Below are 25,222 nucleotides of genomic sequence, written 5' to 3' on the forward strand. Positions count from 1 at the left end.
CTTCTGTGACTCCACCTAAATTCTGATTTCAAATGACATGCCTGAAAATGTAGACTCAGCCATGCTTAGAACTTCTTGTTCCCCGAATTTGTGTCAGAGGGCTGGAATCCAGGCAGATTTAAGGCAGATCTATGCTGAGCCAAGGAATGTTATTTGTTTGTTTGTTTGTTTTGCTGAATGAATATAAGAAAATGATTTAGGCATGCACATGTTCACAATGAAACTCAATTAAAGATGCATACTCGGCAAGCTCAAAACCAGATCTGTCCTTCCTCTCTACTTTTGTGTTCATGGAAAGAGTGCTGCAAACAGGTTAAGAACATTGGTGGGGGGGCACCTGGGTGGCTCAGTCGGTTAAGCGGCCGACTTCAGCTCAGGTCACGATCTCGCAGTCCGTGAGTTCGAGCCCCGCATCGGGCTCTGGGCTGACGGCTCAGACCCTGGAGCCTGCTTCCGATTCTGTGTCTCCCTCTCTCTCTGCTCCTCCCCCATTCATGCTCTGTCTCTCTCTGTCTCAAAAATAAATAAAAAACGTTAAAAAAAAATAAAAAAAAAAAAAGAACATTGGTGGAGCCTGCATGAATGGGGTGTTGAAAACAGAGAAGTCTTGCTCCCATCCCCATGGAATGGGACACAGAAGCCATCTCCCTGCAGCTCGGCGTGGAGCTCGGCGTGGATGCTACACGGTTATTGTACCAGGAGTGTACTCACCACACAAATAGTTACATATGTTTGTTTGTTCGTTTTTAATTTGTCTATTTCTTTATAATAGGCCAGGCAAAGAACTCTGTGTGGTAGTAACTCTTTCCTGAAGCAAAAGGATACAGTCCCGACCCAGAGAAAGTCAAAGAAGGTGATTTATGACAGCTTTTCTTCTTCATGGCAAAATTTAGAAAGGAATAAGAACAAAGTGCTCTGACACCTCTGAGAGAATAAAACACCCGCAATTTACAAAATAAGTGCTTTAAGTGACCTATGACCAAACTGACAGCCTCTTTAAAAGCAGATATAACTTGCCAAGAGAGACAGAAAAGTTATGACCTGTTCAGAAGGATACAGGTCTCTAGCAGGAGGGGATGACATTTTTGACACCAGCAATATCAAAGGCATTGCCCTACGAAAAGACCAATTAGTTCTCTGGAACATATCTAAATTCAAGTGGGATGATTGATTGGCGTTGGAACTTTTATTTTATACCCAGCAGTCTCTGAAGTTGTATGGGTCAAAAATGGAAAAAGGAAAGGTCAGAATATGTGGTTGAGGTACTGCTGGGGACACTGAGCTTGAAGATGGTCTCTCCAAAGATTCCTTGAGAAAGATGTTTAGAAATGGTTTCATTGATGTTGATTCAGTTAATATAGGTAACAGGAAATTCCACTTGTTGTGTTCTGATCTGGCAGCTAAATGAACAAAGAGGTGCCATTTGAAGAAGAAAGGATAGAAAGAGAAACTGGAGGAAGTGGAGGAAGAGAAAGAGAGGGAGGAGAAGAAAGGAAACAAGAAAGGAAACAGGAAGTAGAGGAGAAAAACACCAGGATCACAATCAGTGTTTGAGCTTGAATCCCTTTTGTGAACATCAAAAGTGGAAAATGAGCTCTTACTCCATTTGGGGGTCAATGTAGACAAATTAATTAAAATGAAAATATAAAATAAAATCTAGTTAATGAAGCTCCCTCTTATGCTGTTGGTTTAGATCTTTTCATGTAATGATTGGAAAAAAGAAAGTATGGTAATTATATTTGTTCTTATTGTTTAAAGAAGACTAATTGCAAATGGTAAAATTGCTTCTTTGTATGGGCAAATTAGACTTCTAACGAAAAATTTAATCATGAGGATATTATTTCATTTTTCTATTTAAACAAATAAATCACAGTTTGGATTTTAGTCCTTAATGTTTCTCCTAGTTACCACTGTGCTCTTTGAGAGCATAGCTTAAAGAATTCTTTTCATGACCAATAATTCTGAATGTTTGTCAATATTTTGCTTGAAATTAAAAAATACACACACGTGGGGGCGCCTGGGTGCCTCAGTCGGTTAAGCGTCCGACTTCAGCTCAGGTCACGATCTCACGGTCCGTGAGTTCGAGCCCCGGGTCAGGCTCTGGGCTGATGGCTCAGAGCCTGGAGCCTGTTTCCGATTCTGTGTCTCCCTCTCTCTCTGCTCCTCCCCCGTTCATGCTCTGTCTCTCTCTGTCTCAAAAATAAATAAACATTAAATTTTTTTTTTTAAATAAAAAAAAAAATACGCACACGTGGATTTTGTTTAAAAGACCTGATCAAGGGGTGTCTGGTGAGGTCAGTTGGAGAAACATGTAAGTCTTGATCTCAGGGTTGTGAGTTCAAAACCCACATCAGGTATAAAGAGTGCTTAAAAATAAAATCTTTTAAAAAATTTAAAAAATAAGGGCACCTGGATGGTTCAGTCGATTAATCATCCAACTCTTGATTTTGGCTGAGGTCATGATCTCATGGTTCATGAGATCAGGTCCCACCTCAGGTTCTGCACTGACGGTGCTGGAGCACACTTGGGATTCTCTCTGTGCGTTTCTCTCTCTTTTTCTCTCTCTCTTTCTCCTCAGAATAAATGAACATTAAAAAAATCAAAAAATAAAAATAAAAGACTTGACCAATATAGAATTAACAAGAACAAAATATAAATATTCCATTCACTTTTCCATTTTTCCTGTACTGATTCCCTTTTCCTTCATCGGAGGTAACCATTATCAAAGGCTAAGTGTCATCTTTTAGGCCCTATTCCTATGCATTCAAACCACACACACACACACACACACACACACATCCGTTGTCCTTTTACTAGTTATATTATTGGAAATACAGTAACACCTTGGATTGCAAGTAACTTGTTCTGCGAATGTTCCACAAGACAAGCAAACATTTCTAATAAATTTTAACTTGATAAATGAGCGATATCTTGCAATATGAGTAGTACGTGACGCCAAATGTCACATGATCATACCTGGGACAATGGTTCTTCTCTCTCTCTCTCTCCTGCTACAGGATTGTGGGTGATCCTCAATGCAATGTCACATTTCCACAGAATCCTCAAAAGGAGGCAAAAGCAAGTCTCATTGGATAGATTCCTTGTTAAATTTGCACGAAAAGAAAAGGATTCCCATTGAATCCAGAGATAGCCTTGATTCCATTAGTGATAGTGAAAGTCGTCCTACACAATAACCTTCCCCTCTCTTCTCTTCCTCACACCAGCCACGAAAGTTTTCAAAGGTAAGTGGAGGTTATTTTGTTTACTTTTCTTTATATTTTGTATTTTCTTTATTATTTTGTATTATATTTATATGAATATTTTGGGGTTGTGGAACGAATCACCTGAATTTCCATTATTTCTTATGAGGAAATTGTCTTTGATATACAAGTGCTTTGGATTACAAACATGTTTCCAGAATGAATTACGCTCACAAACCAAGGTTTTACTGCATAACGTGCTGTTCTAAGACTTCATTTTTTCCTTAGTTTTCTTAAGGACTTGCCATGTCATTATTTATAGGTCCACCTCCTTATCATTTACTGTTGCATATAATTCCATTGTATAGTTGTACTATGACTTACATGACCACTCTCCTAAAGGCACAATTTTATTTTCCCAATTTCGAGTAATGCTGCAAAGAGCATGCTTGTACTTTTATCTTTATGAGGCTATCATTCAGCTGCTAACATTCACAGTAAAAACAAACCAAGGACGTATATTATGATGTGAACATGGTTAAGTATGCTTTCCATTTTTGCTTTATGAGAAAATGTAGGTATTTAAAAGGATGAATTTTTATACATTTTAGCTCTTATTAAAAAGCAGAATTAATTATTAAATATTAGTAAGTTATTTAAGTTTATAGCAAACATTTAAATGTAAACACTTGTTTGAATCACAGTATGCACATATTTTATTTTAGTAATGGTGACATTTAAGCATATCTTCAGAACAGGATGAAAAGTAAATTTTATGTTTTGAGCCAAGGAGCAAGGGGTCAGAGTGATATTTAGAGTTCCTATTATGTGGCAACCACATGAAGTCATAATCGTCATATAAATTTTATGAGGTAGATGTTTTTATTTCACTTTTTACCTGTGCCTATGGTTGACAATTATTCTTTGTATTTTTTAGGTCAACAGTCTCTGTTATATTAGAGGAGAGCATATGTATATCGGCTGAAATTTTAAATCTCCTTCCAACTTGGTATCAATCCATTGAATCTAGATTCTCTCAGAGAGTGTTTATTCAGTCAGTCCATACCTTTCTAACCAATCCCCTAAGTGATATAGAGCTGCTATGAAATGTTCTGCTGCAATCAAGTTGTGCTGTGCACGTAGAGCTCTGCCTCACCTGTCTAATAACAATCACAAAGCAAAGCAAGGCTGTTTACATGACTTAGCATAATCGGGCATGTGGTAGTTCCTTTTTCTTGTGTTAGGGATTCAAATCCATGCTGTAATTTTACCCAAGGTTGTCACTGGCATAGAGTTTCTGAATTCTGCTTCTGCCATTTCTTTTGAATATTAAGAAGGAATTAGGCATCCCCTGACATCTGGCAGTTTCCCATTCCCTATGACATTTCAAAGAGTGGAGGTAACGCCTTTACAGTCACAATTACAAATAAAAGCACTTCGAGGACAAGATCTGTATCTGCTTTATTCCCTGCTGTATGAGCATAGACTTAGAACAGTACTGGCACTTGGTAGGCACTCAATAAATATTTACTGAATCAATGAATGAATTGTTACACTGAACTGGGTTTTCATTTGTTTCTGCCTAAAGACGTGAATTTAAAAGATTTAAGTGCCATCTTACCATCATGCATAATATTCTCTTTTTCCTGTTCTGAATTTAAATTTACTCTTAGCACTGTCTGTTTTACTGTTTCCAGTTTGGTGATTCTCTTTTGTAGAAAAGACTTGATACATATATTAAGACAAAATGAAACCACGCGAGAGCGCTTTCAGGATGACAACCCTGTTTGCCTTCCCAAGTGTTCCTCTCAGGAAAGGTTCTCAGCTCCACAGCCACATGTGATTGCTCATTTGAAGTAGGCTTTTATGCCTTCTAAGGTCAGTGTCAGAGACCAGGTCAGGGCCATTTATTTCATGGACTGTCAGGAAAGTGCAAAGTTAAATTTCCCTTGCTGACTCTTGGCCTTACCTTTAACCCAGACGACTATGGTGTCCATAAACACAGGTGCACCTTTCCCAGGTAAGCTGATCCTAGGGACAAATATTCAGTGGTCCTTCAGGATCCCTGACTTCCTGTCATGCCACACATAGATACTTTCTGTCACTCCAGGACTTCAGTCACCTAAAAATGCCTTCAGAACCACACAGAAGGATTGGAAGTCATCCAATCCAGGAGGAGTCATAAATTTTTTAAAGCTGGAAAAGATCCTAACAATCAGGAAATGAGGAACAGACAGAAATGTTATTTGTCTAATTACAAGAGTGATTAATTAAGCCTATTACTTTTCTAAGCTTAAGGTATGTGACAAATACAAAAGAAAAATTAGACGATGTATGTTCATAACCCTTCTTTCACACACAAAGACCCAAACACAGACCACTTTGTCGGGATATTTCTGCTTTTACCTCTTTTGAAGTCAAGTCTTTTTAATCTATAACGTGGGTAGAGAATTTGAAACAAGACTGGATAGTCTGTATTCATTTAAATTAGAAAGGCAGGTACAAGAAACAATGTAAGTGGGCAGGAAAAAGAGAAACTCCTACGCAGGCTTGGTCTGGGAAGGGTTCCTGGGCAGAACTAGTGCTGAACGGCTGGGGTCTGGCTGAGCTGAAGAAGGGGGATTCTGGGAGAATAGAATGAATGGATTTTTTGTCTGGTACCTCCCATGACTCTCTGTAGAATGCTCAGAATGGTTTTAAATTGTTTTATAAACACTGGATAATATTTAGGTTTATATTTGTTTGCTTTCTTAATCTAAAACAGATAAATGACACTTTCCCTAAATTGGATAGAGGTGGATGTTGTATTCTAAATACAAAAGAAAAAGCTAAAGTTTCCACTTCCAACAAAAATGGAACAACAGAGAACAAATTTACATTTCTATTGAAGCAAACAAAATAAATGAAGAAATATATATGAAGCAATAGACTTCAAGACTCTAGACGTCAGGCCATAAAGAACAGTAATTTCTGAGCAATGCGAAGACGGGAAGCCTATCAGGTGAAACTACAATTACTCCAGCTCTCCTCTTTAAAAAGTTTCCAGGTTGCAGTTCAGGAAGGAGGACCCAGACAGAGTATTGTAGACTCTCTGAGTTGAAGAGACAAAGCTGAGAGTCTGGGGAGATCAAGGTGCTAGACTTAGTAGAACAGAGTACTAAATAAATGAATGCTGCACAGGGAGAGAATTCTGACAATCTAAAGAGAGTAGTCTTGATTATTCAGCATAGTGTTGCTTAGCATATCTGAAGATGGAAACTGTCCAATACCAGAGGAAAATAAAAACAATCAAAAAGGTTACAGAGAATTGTAACCAGTTGTTATGCATACAGGAAAAATGTCTGCCCCTATCAATCAGACTGGAAATCTTCATAATTCATAGGGCATTGGGTACAGTGCTCAAAAAAGTTATTCTTCATTAATAGGAAAAATTTAGACCTAGATCAAATGCAGACTCAGTCCCTCTTGTCAAAACTTAAAAACAGTGTCTGAAAGAAACGGACTATTTCCAAGTAACTTATTGTGTCCCAGAAGAAAGCTCAAAAATATTTACAAAAATACAAAAATATTAAATTACAAATAATATCAACAAAATGGTAGAATAGGAGTTTTCTACAACTTCTTCTCAAAAAACAGATTTTGCTAACACTCACAGACAAGAATATCTTGTCCAGGAGAGCAGAAAAGTAGTTCCAACTACTTTGAAAAAATAGGAGATTGGATGCAATGAAGACAGTAAAAAAGTTTCATTTTACCGACCTCACCTCTTCCCCAAGGCAGCAGCACACCTCAGTACCCAGAGAGACTGTCTCAGCATGTGATCTCTCCCACAGGGTAGGTGAGATTACATGAGTGAGTGCTTGACTTCCCCAGCTTTGAGAGATGCTGCCAAAGAGGCCCACTTTTATCTCATCTCATCCAGAATATTGAGGCGTACTGCTGAACTTGGGATATGGAAGGGTTGGGAAAACAGTAGCCAGAGCTATCAAAAGTATCAGAGAGACCCAGATTCGACTGTCTGCTCTGTAGACTCCATCAGGAAGCTCACCCTAGAGCCACTTGGGACACCTCACCTGATATCAATCTAAGATAGACTGTTAGCAATATAAGTTGTTGTATGTAAACCTCATGGTAACCAAAGCAAAAACCTATGAAGAGAAAGGAATATAAGTACACTGTGAAAGAAAGTCATGAAATCACAAAGGAAGAGAGCAAGAGAAGAAAGGAACTGAGGGGAAGCACGATAACAGAAAATAATCAACAAAATGGCAATATGCACATACCTATCAAGAATTACTTTAAATGTAAATGGACTAAATTCCCTAATCAAAAGACACAGAGTGGCTGAATGGATAAAAAACAAACAAAAACAACCCAAGACTCATGTATATGCTGCCCTCAAAAGACTCACTTTAGTTGTAATGAAATACACATGAGTGCAGTGAAGATGATGGAAAATGATGTTTCATGCAAATGGAAACCAAAAGAAATTTGGAGACAAAACAGACTTACAACAAAGACTGTAATAAAAGACAAAGAATATTGTTACACAATAATAAAGGAATCAATCCAACAAGAAGATACAACATTTGTAAATATTTATGAACCAAACACAGGATCGTGTAAACAAATATAGCAAGTATTAACAGCCCTGAAGGTAGAAATAGACAGCAATATAATAATAGTAGCAGTGGACATCAATGGGTAGGACAGACAGAAAATTAATAAGAAATTATTGTCCTTAAATGACACATTAGACTAATGGACTGAACAGATATTTATAGAACATTTCATTCAAAAGCAACAGAATACACATTCTTCTCAAGTGTACATGGAATATTTTCCAAGATAGATCATATTTTAGGCTACAAAGCAAGTCAATAAATTTAAGAGGATTGAAATAATATCAAACATCTTTTCTAACCACAATGGAAAACAGAATTTAACACTGGGGCAAGTATAATCAATGGACAAAAGACAAATGCTTAAACACATTTCGTTTAATTCTTTGGTTCTATAAAATGTTATCAAAATATTATAATTTAAACAGAAGGAAGTGTTAGTTTATTTGTGTCCATTTCATAGTAACATCTTATTTAAACTCAAAGTTGTGTTTTATTTCTATGTCAAGTTTACATCATTGTTTAACGAAATTATTTTTAAAATCTCAAGTTGAGAAAAAATTAAAAACCATGATGTGAAGTTACAATAAAATATGTAGATGTATGCTGAACACTGTGCATTTCACAGATTACTTGGCAATCTTCTGGTTGTTAAAGTTTCTTCAGAAATAAATGCAGATGGCCAAATTTTATCAAAGAATTTGTACATTTCTCTTTTCATGCAGAAGTTTGTAAATATTGTTTTAAATTTCACAATAACACTGTATACATCTGAGGCCTAGGGAAGACCTGAATTCATCTCATTTTACCTGACAATTCTTGTACTTTCCTAACGTTTCATCACATTTGGGAGGAATTACAGATAATCAAGTAATTGATGGAGCACAGAGCCTCCTTTTAACATCTAAATTCATTCTTAAAGTTCTAAGTACAATAAAATGTCAATTTGACATTAGAAACCAATTTTCATGTTCATTGAGGTAAGATAGCATCAATTTTTCAGTATGGCAGACAGGTGGGAGGATATGGACATGAGGTCTATGGAGTGAAAGTTTTGGCTAAAACACCAAAGAGTGGCAGACTATAGGTTCACAGATGCTCACAACTCCAATGCCTGACCCACATGCATTTCTGCAATGACACTGACATTCCCCATCAAAAACTAGAATTTATTTCTCCACTTCATGGAACTTGGTGGCCCCCGTGACTGCTTTGGCAAATAGAAATAACTGCAGAAATAATACTGTGCTAGTTCCAGGTGCTGATTTTATCTGGTTTGAGAGCTTGGGCTTTCTTCCTCTTGGAAGCCAGATGCTATGTAATAAGTGGCTCTACCAAGGATCACCATGCTATCAAAAGCCCAAGTCAGGTGGTAAAGGCCCTGAAGGATGAGAAACCATATGGAGAGGGAGAAAGAATCCAATGACCATTGAGATGCCAGACGTGAGTGAAGAAGCCATTTTGGAAGTGCATCTTTAATCCCAGCTGCTCCAGATGATATCACACGGGTCAGAGACAAACCTCTGAACCAAATTCTTCCCAAGCTCCTGACACACAAAATTGTGCAAAGTAACAAGGTTTCTATAAGTCACTAAACCTTGTAGCAGTGTTTGTTTGTTTGTTTGTTTCCCAACATTAAATAACTGGGAGAGAAATTATATCTTGAGATTAGACTCTGCTGTAACAAAAACCTGAATCAAAAAGCATTTGCTTTGGAGCTAGAAAGAACATGCAAGAGCCTTGGGAAGACCATTAGTGAAGACTGAGGATATTGTTATCAGGGCTAAAAAAATACCTTCTGTTACATTACAAAGGAAAGTTTGTCAACACTGTCACCTATGATAACATGGAAAAAAGAATGTACCTACCTGGTACATTTCACTATGGAGACTTCCAGATTTCCAGGCAGAATGATGAAAGTGACAACTGTCTTTAGTATTATGGTAAAAAGAGAGAGAAATAAGTTTAAAATGGAATTATAGAGGGTCTGAGACAATCTTTCCAGCCAGGGAAAAGTTTCTTAAAGTAATAAATGGTCTCAGGGTAAAGATCAAGTCAAGGATACAATGCTGAGATCCTTTGTTGACAACTCAGAAAGATTTAAGGGTATGATCAAAGATTCTCTAAGAAAAAAAGAATAGACTTCCAAGAACCTTGAACGTATGACATTTAGATACTTGGCTAGATGAAAGAATTTGTATGGATCCTAAGGGTGTTGTCCCACAGCACCTTGACTCGCAGGGTAGAAAACCTGGACCTAAGAGATGGGCATTTCTGGCTTTTGCTTAATAGAGTGAACCCCAGTGTGATTTATAAGAAACTCATAAAGTTTGTAAGAAAATTTTACTTGCTAGCTTGGATTGAAAAAGACAGAGCTCAAAATGAAAAAAAAAAAAAAAGTCCTCTGGGTCCTCAATCTTCGGGGGCTGGAGGCAGGCTGGGAAAGCTCCACAACCATGTACATAGATCAGAAGTCAAAGCCCAGAAAGCGGAGCCTAGAATCATGGACAATCACTCCCAAGGGAGCAGAACCAGCGCCTGTTTCAAGGAAAAGGCAACATGTGCCTGGCCACATTTCAGAAGTGCTTTAGATCAGTGACTGTTACATATATCCCAATTCACTCTCCCTGCTCCTGGCACTGGACAATTTATTACATTACCCAAGGCTTGCATCAGCATTGTATGCTGGATGTCTGGGAGACAGACAATTTGTCTCCTTCATTCACAGGTCTCAGATTGAGAGCAACTCTACTTGAGAAACCTCCGCCACACCTGGACCTTGTTTAGATAATGAGCTTCTGGACTTTGAGCTAATGTCATACTGAGATGAGAACATGCGGGCCTTGCATGGCGATGAGTGTATGTTGCATGAGGGAGAGTTGTCAATTGTAATGGCCAGAGGCAGACTGGCAAATAGTCTTGCTCTCTAAACACATTCAGCTTCTCATACTAAGAAGTGGAATCTAATGCTCTTCATTTTGAACATGATAGAGGGATCCCAGTGGCTTAACTGACTCATAGAATATAGTGGAAATGGCAGTCTGGGACTCCTGAGGCTGAATCATAAGAAGCTTCTTCAGTTCTAACTGGAGTCTCTTGGAATACACCCCATGTGACATCACATGGATTAGACACAAACCTCCCAACTGAGTTCTTTCCAAATTCCCCACATACAAAGTTGTGAGCAAAGTAATATGGTTGTTTTAACATATTGTATAATATATAAAATATATAATAATATAATATATAATGTATTAATAAGATGTAATTATAATGTATGTATACTACATATTTAATTATATTGATGTAATATATTATGTATCATATATTTTATATATATGACATATAATGATTATTATGGTCCCTCTCAAAACCTAGAAGCCATGCTATTGAAAGCCCAACAGCCACATCCAAAGTCTACCTGTGTATGTTCTAGTCAACAACCATAGAGGAGATCTCAGCCAACAGCCAGTCATGTGAATGAGTCATCTTGGATATTCAGCCCAATCTGAACTTCACCTGGTTCCAGCTTCAGTCACCATCTGCCTCCAACATGAAAGATGTTGAGTGACAGATGAGAATAAATTATTGTTCTAAATTATTGTTTGGGATAGTTTGTTCCACAAAAGTAGATAACCTATACAAAAGACCTGTATTTAGTCAGAAGAAAGAAATTGTTACTTTAGAGATGTTACTTAAGGAGTGCCTGGGTGGTGCAGTTGGTTGGGGGTCCGACTTTGGCTCAGGTCATGATCTCATGGTTCGTGAGTTCAAACCCCACACAGAGCTCTGTGGTAACAGCTCAGAGCCTGGAGACTGCTTCGGAATCTGTGTCTCCTCTCTCTGCCCCTCCCCTGCTCTCTCTCTCTCTCTCTCTCTCTCTCTCTCAAAAAATAAATAAATAAATACATAAATAAGTAAATAAATAACAGTAAAAAACATTAAAAATATTTTAAAGATATTACTTCAGTTGAAGCATGTGCATATGTCAAATTGTAACAGACCCTAGAGACCACCCTTCATTCCTCTACTCCCTTTGCTAAACATCATTGATTAAGGAGCCAATTCCTTTGCAGTGTGGAAGATCACACTCTCTCCAGTAGCCAAAAAAAGAAAAAAAAGAAAAATTTTAAATTATTCACATGACTTGTGGTCTGGGTTGTGCAAATATTTGTACACTCAATACTTCTAAACATAACAATAATATATTTTAAGGTCACCTTCCCTGGCTTTATTTTAAAGTGAGATATGTATGGAAAACACATGGGGAAAACGTTTTTAGTATAATTTTTGGAAGGGCAAATATTTTAATGCACACATTTTAAAAGAAACACTTTCCATTATCTCTTTTTGAAATATGATAGATAAAAGGTTTTAGAATCTGTCCCACTGGATGTTTCCAGGATATGAAAACTCTCCCACGATGATTGCACTTCTTTAGGAGTGAACCAAACCAGCCTGAGTTAAAGCATTTATTTTTGGTCTTTGGGGTTCTTAGCAATCCTCTTGCTCCTAAAACTCCTGCTATATCAGCAGTGCTCATATGCACCTTGCATCCCATTATCGTTCTCTGTATTAGTCTTATAGGCCCAACTACAACGTTCTTCCTGCAGGCCATTGAATGGTGAGGAATCTGCTTTTTTGTATTCCTACCAGAACCTGGCCTGGTGATATGCTCAAAATAGCTGCTCAGAGAGCTGCTGAATGAGAGCATATCTTCAAAGTACAGGGAATGGAAAGCCACACTGCATTTCATTTCTACCTTGGGCAAGGGTTCTTTAGCTGTCCTTACCAGATTCTCTGTTCCCAGAGAAGCATTTCACATTAGCAAGCATCATTACTTTCAAAGAAAATCCCCAGTGTTCATGACATAGTCCCACCTAAAGAGCATAAATGAAGGTTAGTGAAGGAGAGGTGACAGGAAGGTGATTATTTGAAAGATTGGTTTCATCACTGAGCTTTAAAGACACAACTTGTCATGAAAAGGCCTGGGAGGCTCTGGAAAGTGAAGATAATGGGAACAGAAGTTGGATTGTTGAGGAACAGGCTGGATTGAGAGGTTAGCAAAAGCAAGATGCCAGAGCCCAGAGAGTCAGCCATATCTAGAAGACACACAGATAGTGACAGTGGGTAAACAAGGAGAAACCAGCAGGGAACCAGCCAGGTGGGCCATGAAAGCCAGGTCAGTGGTAAAGATCCTAAGTGGATCCACAGGAGTTTCTTGGTATGTCTGGAGATAGTTTATCAGGTGGGCAGCACCAATCAAGTAGCCAATGCAAAGAGAAATTTTTGCTTTCATCCTATCTTTTCATAAAATCAGTACTTAGCAACTGCCTATGATGAACTCCATGCCAGGGTGCTGGGGACATATTGAGACAGACCCAGTTGTTCCTTTCAGAGCACTTAAATCTAGAGCAGAAGTACTGAACTAAATGCCTATCACCAGCCATATATGGGTCACACAGATCCTTGAGGGTGAGCATGTTCTTCTGAGGCAGGGAAGTATTCCACCCTCCCCCCCCCCCCCCCAGTTCAAGGGGCCATCCCACCTGCCTTTGTCCTGTCCGGAGATGATCACCCAGCAGTTTCCAAATGGGTGGCACTGAAATCCTCACCGTGGCAGGGATAAACTGAGGAGCCAGTGTATTCCAACCAAGGAACGTTGTTCACGAGAGCTCTCACTGACTAGCATTGGGAAGTCACATATGTCTCAGCACAATAGGGTCCTCAACACCAGGTGGGGAGTGACGGCTGCCCTGGGTTCTGCCAACTAATGAATGCTGAATTGGTTGTAGATGGCTGCTCTTATTAGGGTGTCAAAGCAGAACCTGCCCCAGGAATTTTTGAACATGGAGCAGGAACATGAACATGGCAATGCTGAGTAATTTTGTCAAGAACAAAGAGAGCAAAGCTTGTTGCCCTCTGTGAAAGGTCAACTATGCCCCCACCTGATTCAGAGGCTCATTCTGTGGACCTGGCATGCTTCCTAAATCTCTTTTAAGCTCTCCGCTCTGGTTCCAACCCACCCAGACACTACCATTGCTCTCGGCATGTTACCATGCAGGCAGAGGCTGCTTCTAAATGATTCCCTTGTTTTAAAAAAACAGACAATGAAAGAAAAGAAAGAAAAGCCTATGAGCAACCAGCATTGACTGGCATTTCTCATAAGCTCAATTTATAATGACAGTCTTGCCTCCTTCATGCGCATTGTTTGGTGCTTCCTTTCATTGTCACTGGAATACTAATGAGAAACCTGTTCTCAATATCACAGCAAAAGAGAGGTTTTGAAATATAAATAGGGCATAGAAAGGGTAGCTGCCCATAAGAAGCAAGATCTAAAGTAATGGGGTAGAAAAAGTATCAGAAAGCAAAGAAAAATAAACATGTATATCCTCACATCTTATATATGGAGCAAAAGTGATACTCTTCTTTCTAATTTTTTAAACAGTATTTTAATGAACCAGGTAAGTTCTCATTCTGAGAAGTAATTACTGTTTAGAATTTGAAATTTGGAATCAGACCTTGATTTGAATCTCAGCTCTGCCACATTCCAGCTGTGTGATTTTGAGTGAAATATTTAATCACTTATTATGTCTCAATTTTACCATCTGCAAAATAGAGGAAATAACCTTATTACTCTTCAGGCAAAAAAAAAAAAAAAGATAAGTCTCTTGACACATATTAAGCCCTCAAAAAAATGGTAGTTACAGTGCCATATGAAGAGCTACCTGGGCTAGTGTTAAAAGTAGCTATGCAGACTGGCCTGTGTGGATTGCCCCTGATTCCAGCACTCAGCAGGTGCAGTAAGCAAACCTCCTCACAGAATCTTTCTTCCAGAAGGCCTGTAGACCCGTTCATGCCCTTATGCATCTCCTGGATGTTCATAGATGTCATGGATGTCATAGATTGTTTTCACTCTCCAAAAGGGCACCAGGAGGAAACAGAATTGCCAGCTGTCTGTCTGTGTGTCTTCATAAATAAGACAAAGATAAAGAAATGAGTTTCCACTAATATCAATAGAGACCTGAACTGGCATCACCACTCCACTAGTTAGTGTGGGACCACCACATGAGATGGAGATTCTTTGAGAAAGGGGTAAGGTGTGATGGGACCCTAACGGTTCCATTAGCTTTTAACAATTTGTAGTATTTGCAGTTTACTGTCGCTAAGCACACAGATTTTTTAATTTAACAAAATCAACACTCACAAAATAGACAGGGGCCTAAAAAAAAAAAAAAAAAAAAAAAGATTTCTACCAAGTAAGTGTGACGATAAAACTAATAATGCCAGCCCGAGAGAACAGGTATAATGAGAATGAAACCTCTAATATTTGTTCCCCAACCAGGCATCCACATTGTGGCTTCTTCTTCTGTGAGAGTGGCAGGCACGGTGTGCCCCTCTCCCATCTCCCTTTGAGGAAAACCTTGCTGGGGGTGATGCTGACAGCTAGTTGACCGCCTCTGGGCATTCATGCTGCATAATCTGCCTCTGCTGCACCCTGGCACCCCCAGTAATGACTGAGCCTTGGGGGAGGGGAGAGCCTGGCCATTTCTGCCCAATGTAGGACACCTCCTGGGGCCATGTTTGCTCTACAGCTCCCAGTTGGGATGATGGAGACATTTTAGGTCAGAGGCTTTCCCTGTCAAGTCCTGCCTCTCCTCACTTCTGCCCTCCTCGCTCTGCCCTCCTTTCATACATGTCAGCCCTGCTGCCTTGCAGTATAAGGCTTTCTTTGCCCTCTTGCTTCATTCTTATTCTACCCAACAAAACTCTTGGGCTAGCATCTCAGCCTCAATTCCCAGAAAACCTAATCAGAAAGTGTTTAATAATTGAAACTTGGGACCTGGGAAGTGGGTTCCCACAGAAAGTGAATTAATATGGTATCATTTCCCTTTACTTTCGCTTATTAAGTCGTCCACTTTGTTTCCTTGTACCTTTAATAATCAACATTTCACTCCTAGTTTTCAGGATGTTTCTCATTGCTTATATTGGATGTGCTTTCACATCATTGTTCATGTGGAATCTCGGCAGATTTGTTGTGAAAACACATTTGTCCGCTGCATTTTTACAATGCTTCCCTAGCTTACCGCCAAACTAATTTTTCAAAAGGTAAGTAATTTAAACCTAAATTAATAAAAAGATTTATTGAATTTTTTCTCTGTACCAGGCACTGCTGAAGTAGTGAGGTATCTGCAGGTAGTCTGACAGCCAGGGTTTTCTGCATTTGTGGCATTTATATTGTCCTGAGGGAAAGAGACAGGCAACAAAAAATCCAATCTCCTGTCTGCAGCACTGCTCAAATCTACCCAAGGTTTTGTCCCTCACTATTCTGGTCTCTGCTCTAATGAAGCAAAAGAAGACTGTCTATAGAAGCTTTCTATGGACATTTCAACTCAAACAGCATTTTCCCTTTATCTTGCTATTTCTTCCTTGCCCTTATTACTTTAGAGGCTACATTTATTTGTTCATTGCTTTATCTATATTCCTCCCTAGAAGGTAATCCTCTTGAAGCCAGGGAAACCCCATGAACCCGGGGACTTTGACCCGATCTCCAATTATCAGACCTCCCTTCTCCAACTACACTAAGAGGCAAAAACAATGACAATTCGACTGAAAGTTGTTCCCCTTAAAATGGAATAAACAAGGAAAATTATTTGAATTGTAAAATTATGTTCATTGTAGATATGACAGACCTCTTCAATGCATATTGCTCCTTGAGAAATGAGATAATAGTATGAAGCTATGGCAAAAAGGAAACGTTTAATATATTTCATCTTCAGGTAATTCTTTAGATTGTCCATATTTGTGTATGTTTAGATGTCCCAATTTATAAATAAAGGTATAAATATTGTGGGCAAGCACTAAAAATATTTGTAAATAGGATACACACTCAAATATAGTTGATAACCACTGCTCTACGCATGAGTTTTATTTTATTTTATTTTATTTTATTTTTTTATACTTTCTTATGGTATTTATTTTTTATTTTTTTTATTTTTTATTTTTTTCAACATATGAAATTTATTGTCAAATTGGTTTCCATACAACACCCAGTGCTCATCCCAAAAGGTGCCCTCCTCAATTCCCATCACCCACCCTCCCCTCCCTCCCACCCCCCATCAACCCTCAGTTTGTTCTCAGTTTTTGAGAGTCTCTTATGCTTTGGCTCTCTCCCACTCTAACCTCTTTTTTTTTTTTCCTTCCCCTCCTCCATGAGTTTTAAATTGTTTAATGTGATATAAAATGTTATAGCTAACTTGTGACCCACCCTCTCAAATTCCTATGCTGAATTCTTGACCCCAATACTTAAGAATGTGACTATATTTGGAGAATATATGCAGTCTTTAAGGAGGCAATTAAGCTGGGGGCACGTACATGGTTCAGTCAGTTAGGCATCTGACTTCAACTCAGGTCATGATCTCACCATTCGTGGGTTTGAGCTCCACACCCTGTGTTGGACTCTGTGCTGACAGCTCAGAGCATGGAGCCTGCTGCGGATTCTTTGTCTCCCTCTCTCTCTGCCCCTCCCCTGCTTGTACTCTGTTTCTGTCTCTCTGTCACTCTTGCAAAAATAAATGAAAATAAATAAACATTAAAAAATAAAGAGGCAATTAAGTTAATATCAGGTCATTAATGTGGACCCAATCCACTATGACTGGTGCCCTTATAAAAAGAAAGAAACTTGGACACAGAGAAAAAACCATCTGAAGACACAGGATATATGACCATCGATAAGCCAAAGAGAGAGACTGAAGAAACCAACACTGCCAACACCTCGATCTTGGACTTCTAGCTTCCAGGACTGTGAGGAAATCAATTTCTGTCATGTAAGCCACCACTGTGGTATTGGTTTTAGCAGCCCTAGAAAACTAATACAAGAGATGATACAGATTTCGTAAGTCTACATAAATTTGTCCTTACTCTTTCCAATCAGTGATTTCTTTTATATATATATACTTGTTATAGATATTTAAAGTCTGATATTTTCAAATTTTCATACCATATGAATGATGCATCCATTTAAATTGCCTATGCCTGCACCTAAAAATCCCCAGAAATAAATAACAAAGTAACAGAGTTATCATATAGGTTGAGATCACTATACACACACACATACACACACACACACACACACACACACACACATATACACATATACATCTATATATATTTAAAATCTGTGTTAAAATTCTTGTAATTTATGTAATTACAAGTTTGTCTATTCTTACTAATTACTATAAATGGAAAATAATGCTCAAATGAAGCAGTTTAGGAAAAAAATATTCTTACCCAAATTGCAGGGGATTTGTGTATGTTATTGAAATACATCTGTTTGTACTGAAGCTGAATACATCTGTTTGTACTGTAGATTGCTAGGAACACGTTGATAAAGAGAGCCTACCTCTTCTGGTCTGTCTGATGATACACTGAGCTCAGGATTAGGAACGTGTATTATCAAAAATGCCCCACAATGTCTCAACCTCAGCCATGACCCAACATCAGGCATCTTATAGGTGCTGTTGAAATACTAGCATAGCCAAAAGAAACTGATATCCCAGAAACAAAGAAAAAGATTGAGTTTTGTTCTACTTTCTGTGACAAACCAGTCGCAAAATCTGTAAAACAATACAACTCCAGAACTGATGGAATCTAGCCAGGATTTAATAAGAAATACATATATACATATCCAACTAAATTATTTGCAAATTCTTGGGTAAAAAGCAATTCACTACAGATGTTGAGATGAGCCAAACTGTACTAATACTAAAGAAAAATAAACCAGCTAAGGAATGTTCTTCTTTACCCACTAATATCTCTAGGATCCAGTCCAAGGTTCTGGTTGACATTTTGGCTCACAGAATAGAAGGTTATTTAATGGTGTGAATCAAAGAGTAGATTCTCATTCAAAATGATAACATTATTAATAATTTTATTGCATGCCATACATCTCAATCATCACAGTGGACAAAAGGAACAGATGTTTTATTAGACGTTAAGAAGGAATTTATTAAATTAATTGCCATGTAAGTTTTACATTTAGTAAAATGTCTAATAGCAAGTAAATCTTTCCACAAGATTAAGATATAAACTCCAAGGGGAAAGCCTAACATCAATACTCTCTGTCTTCAATTTCTCTTCTCTCAATTCTCCCTTGAAACGACTCCAGTAAATATTTCACCTCACCACTCTGCAAACATGGCTGTTGTAAAGGTCACCCTTGGTCAGTATCCAGTCCTCATTTTATTTGACTCATCTGTGACATTTGACAGAGTTGATCACTCCTTCCTGCATGAAGCCCTCTTACTCCTCTCTCCTAGGATAACACTCTTTTCTGGGTCTTCTTCCTTTCTCCTTCCCCTCCGTTGGTGCCTCCTCTTTCCCTCTCTGGCCTCGGGAGTGCCCCAGGTTTGTCCTTGGCCCACTTCTCTATCTATACTCATTCCTGATGATCTCATCCAGATTCATGGTTTAACTTGCCATCTACATGCTAATGCCCTTTGAAGGTACATCTCAGCTTCAGTGTCTACCCTAAACTCAGACCCACTTGTCACACTAATGCTCGTCACCTCCACTTCTTTATTCAATAGCCCCTGTTTCAAATCAGCATCTCTGAAAACAAAACAACTTCTGCCTAGCTTCACACAGACTTTTCTTCTAGGACCTCCACCTGCTAACAATAGGACCTTTCTCTTTTTCCTTTGTTTAATCTTTCAAGTCACCCTTCACTGCTCTGCTTCTTTAGCCCACACCCTACCTCCAATCAATTTGCCTCTACCCTCACAATAGATCCACAAGCTAATTTTTCTTACCACCTCCCCCACTGCCACCAGCTCCAAGCTACTGTCATCTCTTTCCAGAATATTGCTTCATTAGGTGGTCAGGCTGTGTCACAGGATAGAATATAACACGGATGAAATCAAGGTCAAAAGGCAGAGAAGTATCATACAGGGAGGAGACCGGAGAATAGCTTAAGGTCATAGAGAACAAATAGCATGCACCCCAGGCTCAAGTGGTACAGCAAGAGGAAAGAGAGATAGTACACAAGATCCAGTCACTTGCAATGTGTCAGTCCCCCATGGTCAGTGGATCCATTCCCAGCCGGGGTGGGCGTGCTCTCCACTTTAGAGTAGAACCTCAACCCTGAACCAGTGAGGTCTGAAACAGAAATCTGGGGGCATGTCTGAGGGCCACTGACACAGGCAGAGCCAAACAGTCCCAGGGAAAGTTTATATGTGTCTGATTTGTGGGAATAGGGACGTCTTGACTGTGCTCTGAGCTCTGTGCATACAGAGTAATTGTGAGCTTGCCAGCTTAACCTTGTATGGAGCACAAGGTTCTTCTTGGAAACCCAAGGAAAGCATCAGCTGTGCTGGGATCCTTCCCTCACAATATTCTTGGTGGGCTCCTCCCCCAATCTCATTCTACACAAAGTAACTGGAATAATCCTAAAACTATATCAGAGCATAGCACTTCTCTATTCAACATTGCCCTCCCCCCCCTCCAGCCACCGCAGTGCCTCCTTATGTCCTCAAAATAAAAGCTTAAACTGGTCCAATGGTCCGGAAGTTTCTACATAATCTCTGCCCCCATTACCTTTCGGATTTGCTATTAGTCTCCCCTTACTTGTTTTTTACTGTTCCTCAAACTTCTCCAACTTGCTCTCAGCCCATAGCTTTGTACTTGCTCTTCCTGGAATTTCTCTGCCTTGAATGTTCTGGCCTCTTCGCCCACATTAACAGTTTGCTTAAATAATGCCATCTTCCTGAGGTCTTACCCAGCCATTCTCTTTAAGGTGCACACACAGACCTATGCCTTCAACAGAGCCTATGGCCCCTTGCCCATTTTGAGTATATTTTTCTTCATACCATTATCAACATCTAACAAATAGTATATTTTTCCTCATCATTTTTTTGTTATCTTTTTAGAAACTAGAATGTGAAGCATTTAAGTTTCTGTGGACTTTCATTCACTGCTGTGACCCAGCCTAGAATGGTACTTTCTTGTATAAAGTAGGCTTTCAGAAAGTAGTTTTTGAATAAATGCAAACAGTGACTATAACTATTATTGTAATCAATTCTACAGATGGAAACATGGATTATACCAGAAACCTTTTATAATAATCGTTTGAAGGAAAGAATTAAATTTTTTTTTTTAATTTTTTTTTCAACATTTTTTATTTATTTTTGGGACAGAGAGAGACAGAGCATGAACGGGGGAGGAGCAGAGAGAGAGGGAGACACAGAATCGGAAGCAGGCTCCAGGCTCCGAGCCATCAGCCCAGAGCCTGACGCGGGGCTCGAACTCACAGACCGCGAGATCGTGACCTGGCTGAAGTCGGACGCTTAACCGACTGCGCCACCCAGGCGCCCCGGAAAGAATTAAATTTTAGACGTATTGATCACTATATATGTTCCAAGCACATTCTAAGTTATTTATATAAATTAACTTATTTCATTCTTGCAAAAGCCCATGGAGACAGGTACCATTATTATCCCATTTTAGAAATGAGAAGGAGACAAAGAAACAGATAAATTGAGTGTGCAAAATTTCAGAACTAGTAAATGACATATATAGGATATCCAAATAATCTAGTTTTAGGGTTTATACTCTTAAACACCAGGACATATTACCATTCCACAGTAGGAGATTAAGCCTGAGGTTGAAGACTGAGAACTTCACTTTCTAGTAACAGAAATCTAAGCCCAATTAGTTTATAAATCAAGAAGATTTTCTTGTCATATTTTACCAGAATAGAATTGGTCTCAGTGACTCATGGGACTCAAATTTTATCTTTAGGATTTTCCTTCTCCCAATGTAATCTCTGCTTTTCTGAACATGTTTCCTTTCCTTTTTTTTCCAGATAGCTTTTCTTCATAAGACAGCAGGTACAAGGAGATTGGTAACAGTTCATGGGTCCTAAAATCCTAGGTTTGCAAATCCTGAGGAAGGAGAAGGTCACCATCTCTCAGCATTAGTGTGCAACATTCTGATTGTCTCTTTTGGTGAGATGTCCATCCTTGGTCCACTCACAGAAGCCAGGTGGTGGTTTGCCCGGATTAATTGGGCTTGGACAACATACCCATTCTGTGGCTAGTTCGGGTCTTTGGACTGGCAGACCACCAGAATCATATGAAGCAGGCCAAGGTAACTCCCCAAAGAAGGGGTGTGAGCAGCGAGAAAAGAAAAGCTGTTTGTCCACTCTCACCTATATTTTCATATGGTCAGAGTGCAAGGCCTATATTTATTTCACCTTTAACAAAATCAGTACAAGTAATAATGATCAATATTCTCACAATCTCATAGTTAGACCTTTGAGATGTTGGGCCCATGGGTTCTTGTTATAATGTTAAACTCACTATTCAACTAACTAAATAAATACATAGAAGTGGGCCAGGTTTGGGCCAGTGGAATCAAAATCCACAGTGCATCAAAATCCAAGGATCATTAATCTGAACTGAATACCTAAAGTTCAAATAGCCAAATTAAATTAAAAAGTTTAATTAAATAGGGCCTTACTCTTGGATACAGAGTGGCAGGAGAATGAAGCAATGAATGATAGGAAGAGAACTGAGGAATACTCACCATGGCAGGATTCCTCACAAGTGAAGGCATTTATGGCCAAAACCTGAAGCATGTTGGTATTGGACATTTGCAGCTCCTTCTTTCAAAAGCACCTATACTCTGTCACCATGCTTTCACCCTGTGCCATCTCTCTGTGAAAAGCTGTTCAGGAGAAGGCTCTCATACTGAGCATAATGTGTTGTGCTTATTAACTCAATGTTTTACCTTCCCCAAAGTGCTTAAAATCATAACCTTATTTAAAGTCATAGATTGAGTGTCTATACTCTCTTACATTAAATGTAAGAATGTTCACGAAAGTATGAGAGGGGGAGTTTTTTAGGTATGGATTTTTTTCTCAGCACAGTAAAAATTACCAAAAAAAAAAAAATGTATGTGCACAAACATGTACATATGTACTCCTTTTCTTTTGATATATATTGTTGACTAAAACATATGGCAATTCTCTAGTCCAGTCTAGACATTAAGAGGAATCTGAAAAAAAAGTTTTAAATTAGAAGATACACTCCATTTACAACTAACGTTTTCTATGACAACATTTATAGAGGTACCCAGGTGGCTTGGTCGGTTGAACAACCGACTCCTGATTTCAGTTCAGGTGATGATCCCAGGGTCATGGGATGGGGTGTTGCGTTGGGTTCCCCCTGAGGGTGGAGCCTGCTTAAGATTCTCTCTCTCTCTCTCTCTCTCTCTCTCTCTCTCTTCCTCTCTTCCTCTGCCTTTCTCCCCCACTCACATGCCTCTCTCTAAAACAATAGATAGTAGACAGATGATAGATAAATAGATAGGGAATAGATAAACTACTCTGACAACCTTCAGCGTGCCTTCAGTGTGGAGCCCGTCTCAGGGCTCCATCTCACAAACCGTGAGATCATGACCTGAGCCAAAATCAAGAGTCTGACGCCCAACTGACTGAGTCACTCAGGCACCCCTACAGTGTTTTTAAAAAACAACAACAACAAAAACCTATTGTGCACTGTGCAGATACTTTATAAACCTTAATTTCAATTGTTATCTCTCTCAACAACTTTGTGAAGCAATTACTATTATTTCATGTTTTAGATGAGAAAACTTTGACTTGGGGTACTAAATAATTTCCCAAAGTCATAGCTGATTCGTGGCAGAGTTGATATTTGAACTGTCCAGCTACAAAAACATTATTTAAATGCGTGTAAGAGAAGAACAAAATGGAACAGGGTATCCACAGGAGGAAGAGGGATGTCCAGTTAAGAGGCAGGAAGCACTTTTGCAGGACCAGAGTGTGTAGGATGTCTGTGACAAACACTGAGGGAAAGGGAGCATTCTAGTCTAAGGACCCTTTGCCAGAAAACATGGTTGGCTAAAGCATGGGCTGTGCATAAAAGTGATTATAGAGGTTTTTCATCACAAACAAGTTTATATACCTAATTTGATAATCATGGTAACTTATTGAACATTTGCTCTATGGCAGGCAATTAGTGTTTTTACTCATGTGATGATAATCTAATGGGAGTATAATCTGACGCTCAGCAACATGAGTAGAACCACCATTAGTCTTGGCTCTTTGCTATTTCTGCCTCCATACTCAGATCAGAACCTATTGGTAATTGAGGAATATTTAGAGACCTACATGCCTGCTCTTTCAGACTTTACCTCAGTGTCTGAAATGACCAGAAATCATACAATTCTTACTTTCATGTTTCAATATTTGTATAGCATTATTATAATTGGGAATTATACCAAATACCCCAGAGCAGACAATTCATGGCAAAGTCCAGATGAAAAACCTCAGATACCAAACAGTCATTACTCAGGAGCCAGGATAGAGTTCAGGAATGTCAAGTCCAGTACAAGAGCAACATGAAGACTGGTTGGCTGAACAAAGCTTTCTTACTCTCTGACTTTCTGAGTGGTTGGCACACTTCACCGCTCAGCCCCACTGGCTTGGCTAGCCCAGGGTTCAAGACCAGACGAGTGAAGGTCTCACAGCTACCTCAGGATGTTAGGAGATAAAAAAAAAAAGACTCTTGCCCTGATAAGTAGGTATCTTAAATTATACCTGTGATTTCCATGTAGAGAAGACATGGTCTAAATCCAGACACCAATCATTTGTGTGGCTTGAGTATAAAAGGGGTGAAAGGCAATGCAGTCGTTTCATATCAGCTTCTATGCATAGAAAAACTAATCTGGATCTGCTGTAAGGAAACTGACCAAAGGATCCTGAGCGCCAGAGCTGTTGTGAGAGAATAACACCATTGGTATCTAAGTCTGCCGTGGCATTCTTCCTTGCGCTTTTTTGCAGACAATTATTTGCTAAGTATTGCAGTAAAGGCTGGGTGGCAGGAAAGTGCCTGAGATTCCAGACAACTATATAACCTTGTCCCAGCCTCATGACTGCTAGCGAGCTCCTGTTGAATTTGTCTCTTTGAAAGAAAGGGAAAAAAAGCATTATGGAACTGATATTTATACCCAGAACTCATATCAAAGCTGACACATCAGATACACATTCAAACTACTATGCTTGGCTGTGATAATAATTATTCTGACTGTTGGTATCATTGTGTTCACACTATTACCCAGAAAAATTGCACCTTGAGATTGTTGTGTTGATTCAGATTTGAATCTATTCATGTCTAGAGCATATAGAGATACCAAAATAATTTCAAAATCTTTCTTCAGTGGAAGATACAATATCAGACACATCTCTAAAGTAAGATTGAACCAAAGTATAATTTAGTGACCCAGCAGAAAAAATCAAACCCAAACCAAACAAAAAACCCCCACAAAACTTGAGTTAAACTTGGCTATATATATATATATATATATATATATATATATATA

This window comes from Panthera uncia, assembly GCF_023721935.1.
Source record: "Panthera uncia isolate 11264 chromosome B2 unlocalized genomic scaffold, Puncia_PCG_1.0 HiC_scaffold_24, whole genome shotgun sequence".
Taxonomy (NCBI): Eukaryota; Metazoa; Chordata; class Mammalia; order Carnivora; family Felidae; genus Panthera; species Panthera uncia.